The sequence below is a fragment of the Gracilinanus agilis genome, chromosome 5 (genome assembly GCF_016433145.1).
Source record: "Gracilinanus agilis isolate LMUSP501 chromosome 5, AgileGrace, whole genome shotgun sequence".
Lineage (NCBI taxonomy): Eukaryota > Metazoa > Chordata > Mammalia > Didelphimorphia > Didelphidae > Gracilinanus > Gracilinanus agilis.
Genome location: NC_058134.1, coordinates 200,740,132 through 200,745,223, shown reverse-complemented (window position 1 = coordinate 200,745,223; position 5,092 = coordinate 200,740,132). Strand labels below are relative to the sequence as shown.

General features: G+C 40.0%; 1 pseudogene; it reads right to left on the bottom strand.

The window, feature by feature from the left end:
* Positions 1–764: 764 nt before the first annotated feature.
* On the bottom strand, positions 765–1,368 carry LOC123250043 (annotated as a pseudogene).
* Between the last annotated feature and the right edge of the window lie 3,724 nt (positions 1,369–5,092).

The window sequence follows — 5,092 nt, the reverse complement described above, 5'->3', positions numbered from 1 at the left end:
GGGGGGGATGGGGCGGGAGCTGGGAGTAGTGGTTTTCTGTTCCTTACCAGAGTGATGAAAAGATATTGGAATTTTAACTTAGGATCTTTTAAATTCTGAAACAATTGTATAAATGTATTTTCCTACATTTATGAATAAATTGAGTGTATTTCCTTTGGGTGACACAATATAGGGAAAGAAGATAATAATCTTATTAGGAAATGGGATCATGGGATTTCTTAATTACATTGTTGTTTTTTGTTTGTTTGTTTGTTTTTCCAGTCAGAGTTTTCTTTGGAAACACCACTGTGAGCCTTTGCCCATTGACCACTGGAAACACTCGTTCCCAAATCATACAATTTTTACTAATGCCAGAACACTACAGCAACCTCTAACTTCAGATGATCTCATCCGAGGAATTCTCAGCACTTGGTCTTAACTCCACCTCTCCCAGAGCAATAATCTACCTATATTCGAGGTTCCTTAATATATGGCACCAGAAATTGAAAATCCTTGCTCCCTAAACGTTATGAACGTGTTCAGTCTTTATAAACATCCATCAAATGGAAAAATGATGATTCGAATTCATCTTTCTACACTGAATGGTAACGGTAAACGGAGACTGCAGCGGGCCCATTCAGGGGCAAGCCGATCCTGCCGGGAGCGTCGACGTGAGTCCCTAAGGCTGGGCGCATTTACCGGAGGAACTCCTCCAGGTTGAACTAGACTGCTCCACCTAGGGTCGGGCCATTTGTTCGGGGGCAAATTAGGAGGCAAGAGGTGGTTCAGGGGCAGGGGGAAGGAGCCCTTGGAAGACGGCGAGAAGTTGGAGAGAGAATGAGGCCCACGATCTGGCCGTACCGGCCAAGCACCTCGGAGAAGATCAGGATCAGGACCGTCCCCGTGAACAGCCCGGGCTGCTGCGCTGTCCCGCGAACACAAACATCGCCTGTCGTGCCGATAGCCAGATGCTATCCCGCATAAACCCACGGCGAGGCCTGATCCCAATTGAAGTAGACTGCTGTGAGGGGAGATGTCCGCCTCCATCTTGTGGGCGATGAGAACGGACACCACCAGGCCATAGATAGCGACGATCCCAGCCAGGACGATCGGAACGATTGACTTCGTGATCTGCTCTGGTCGCACGACTGCCGAGGCTGGGATACCACCCGCACTTTTTGCTATGCCATAAGCTGCACCCAAACTGCTGAAGACTGCGGCAGATGTGGAACCAATTATGGCGAAGAAGGGTTCGAACCACTGGTCATCCTCGGCTTCCCACTTGTTCCGGCCGGAGAGAGGCAACCGAGGGGGTGGGTGGAGCCAGGAAAGGACTAGAGAGGTGGGTAGACCGGTGTGACCACGTGAACTCTTGAAGTCTAATCTCATCGGATTTTGTTTGTTTGTTTGTTTTTTTTAACCCTTCCCTTCCGTCTTAGAGTCAATATTGTATATTGGTTCCAAGGCAGAAGAGTAGTCAGAGTGAGGCATTGGGGGTTAAGGGATTTTCCCAGAATACACAGCTAGGGAATGACTGAGGCCATATTTGAATCAGGACTTGGCTGTCAACCCAGTTGCCCCCTCCCAACGTTAAATACTATATGAGGAGCTTGTAAAATTGATCAAGAATCTCCTCTCATCAACTTTCTTTAACTTGTTACCTTTTAAATCTCAGATCAAGCCAAGAGGAACCTGGGTCAAGAATGAGAAGCGAGGAGTATTTTCCAGGTAACCCTCAGAAATCCAGGTAGGCAGCCTGTGTTTGTACTTGTACAAGAGGTTAGGGTCCCGGCTCAAGCCGGGAGCACTTACTGGTGGTTTGTGTAGAGGTTGTACTCTAAACAGTTAATCTAGAACACACCCTTGGGAGGCAAACAGAAACTATTTCTTTATAGAGAAAACAACCTCTTCCACTTACCAAGAGCACTGCAATATGAAATGACCAAGTGCTCCATGAAATGATGGTGGTGATGGTCTTTGGCCTCCAACTTTCCTTTCTATTGACTTTTCACAAGAAAACTTGTGGAAGGTCCTTTCACTTTGCTGCAATTTTCTTTTGTCTACCATTGTCATTTTTAGCAAAGAAAGTCAAGATTAGTGTGATTTGGTTCCTCCAAAACTTGTCTATATTTATATGTCACAGGAAAAGTAGCTCACATTTAAGGCTTTTTTATTTGTTTTTTTTTAAAGTATTATTTGACAGCCTAAAAACTGTGATTCTGAGAAATGTCAAAGAAAATAGAACTTTACTCTGCACTTAGGTGCCAGTCTGTCAGAAGCAGTTTAACTTAATTTTATTTAATTTAAGATTAAGTCAGTATTTTCTGACTTAGAGAGATGTCCAAAATGGCAGTTACCCTATCAGTGCTAGTTCTCTTTTGTAATTCAAGGTTAAGATAAGTAACATCATTCTATCCTCTTTCCAAAAGGGAAAAGGTTTTATTATTATTATAAATCATTTATTATTTTAAATTATTTTAAAATATTTATTATTTTTTTAATACAAACTCTAAGTTTTCAAGTATGTTTCTAGAGTACTCTCTGCTCCGCTTTATGCCATTCTGCTATAGTCACTGCAGAAGCAAAAGGAGATCTGAGTATCATTTTATATACTTTTTGTTTGATGGGTTGTCATGGTCAAGTTGACCTGCAAGCAAATTAAAACATCACCAGTGGGAAGTCAGTAGACTGAGAGCCAGGCCTAGAGAAGGAAGTCCTGGATTCAAAGTTGACCTCAGACACTGACTAGCTATGTGATTCTGGGCAAATCACTTGACCACTATTGCCTAGTGTTGTGAGGAAGATTAGTTAGTAATTAATTAAGTATTAAGGATGGACCTAGCAGGAAGGGCTGGAGCATTCCAAGATGGAATGAAGGAGCAGGAAGTAGGGGCTTGTGCTCTGAGAGAGACTCCATTAGTGGTTGGCACAAACTGTTGCTAGCCCTGGGAGATCTCAGACCTGCATCCTGATTCCCTGGGATCCTGAGTGGTGGTGGTTTCTAACCAGTGGACAAGACCTACAGAGCAGCACCAGGTGGAGGAGGAGTTTGGGATCTGGTGGACAGCATCTCAAGCACACTCTCTCTACTTGGATACCTTGGACCATCTTGGCTTTTGGCATCCTGAGATCATCTGTGGATTACTGTGAGAAACCCTCAAAGTCACCCACAGGCCCTTTAGCTGTGCTGGTCAAACCTGGCTGAAACCAGATTTGAAGCAGCCCCACAGAGACTCCAGAACAGCTCCTTTATGCCCAGCCTGGCCTAGGTCAATTATTATTAGAAAAGTCAAGTCCTCCCCTTGCCCTGTGGTTTTGCCTTTTAAGTTTTAGAGTAGAATTCCCTATCCCACCTTTATTTAATCAAACATAATTAAAACTGTTAAAACCTTTTACCTTGCCTGCTGGTTTCAAAGACTCTGGCCTAGTGGTAAGCTGGGTGACAGTTGGCCAACAGCCATTCTTGTCAGTTAGGAGCAGCTTAGCTGTGTACTCTGGTCTCCCTATCCTGGTTCTGTCTCTCCTTCAACCCAGTGTGTGTACCCACAACCATTTAGATTATATTTTAACATCCCTGGCCCCCATCTTTTTTACACTAGTCTTTACCACTCTTCTGCTTTGGAACCAATATACAATATTAACTCTAGGTCTGAAGGTAAGGGTTTAAAAAAATGTGTCTCAGTCTCTTCTCCCCTCTCTGAATCATAGAAGGTATCGTTTGGGAGTCATGTATATATAAATTATCTTTCATGTTTCCATTTTTCAAGTCATTCTCTGAAAATTAACACCCACAAATTATTTTTCAGTATTAAATCTGTAGTTTTGTATAATTTTCTGTTTGTTCTACTCACTTTGCTGTTTATTATTCTATATAGTCCATTCCAAGTTGTTGTTTTTTTAATTAGCCTATTCAGTACTTATGATGCAGTAGTATTCCATCACAAGCACATACCACAATTTGTTTAGCCATTATTAAATTAATGAGGATCCCTTCAATTTACATGTTTTTTGCCACCACAAAGAGAACTTCTATAAACATTTTGGAACATATAGGTTCTTTTCCATTTTCCCTGATATCCTTGAGTCTAAGAGTATGCACAGTTTTATAACTCTGGATATTCTGGATAATTCCAAATTGCTCTCCAAAATGATTGGATCAGTTCCCAGCTCCACCAGTGGTGTATCCATGGCCCCATTTTCCCACATCTCCTAAAATGTTTGTCATTTTAGTCAATTTGATGATTGTGAAATGATATTTCAAAATTGTTTTGATTTGCGTTTCTCTAATCAGTAGTGATTTAAAGCATTTTCCCATATAGATATATGGCTTTTATTTCTTCATTTGAAAATGATCTGTTCTTATCTTTTGTGTATTTATCAATTGGGGGATGGTTGTTACAAATTTGACAAAGTTCTCTATATATTTTAAATATGAGACCTCTATGTGAAAGGCTATCTACAAAATTTTCCCCCTCAATTTTCTGTTTTTTTTTTCTAATCTTGGCAACATTTGTTTTATTTGTACAAAACCTTTTTAATTTAATGTACTCAAAATTATCCATGCTTTCCATTTCTTATTGACTCATAAATTACTCTTTTATCCATAAATCTAATAGGCACTATGCTCCCTGTTCTTCTAATTTACTTATGCTATCTCCTTTTATGTCTAGATCATGTATCCATTTTAATCTTATCTTAGTGAACGGTGTATGATATGGTCCATATCTAGTTTCTGCTAAACTACTTCCCAGTTATTCCAACAACTTTTGAGTAATTTCTCATCCTCAAAACCTGGCTCTTTATTTTTGACAAATACAAGGTTACTATAATATTTTATTATTATTTGTTGTGTGTCTGTCCCGTTTCACTGATCTACCTCTCTGTTTCTTAGCCGGTCCCAGATAGTTTTGAAAATAACTACTCTAAAAATACAATTTAAAATCTGATACTGCTAGGCTTCTTTATTTTTTCCATTAATTCTTTTGATTAATTCTTCCAAATGTATGTTATTATTATTTTTTCTTACTCAATAAAATGCTTTTTTTTGGAGTAATTTAATTGGAATGGCATTGAATAGGTAAATTAATTTGGGTAGGATTGTCATTTTAATTAT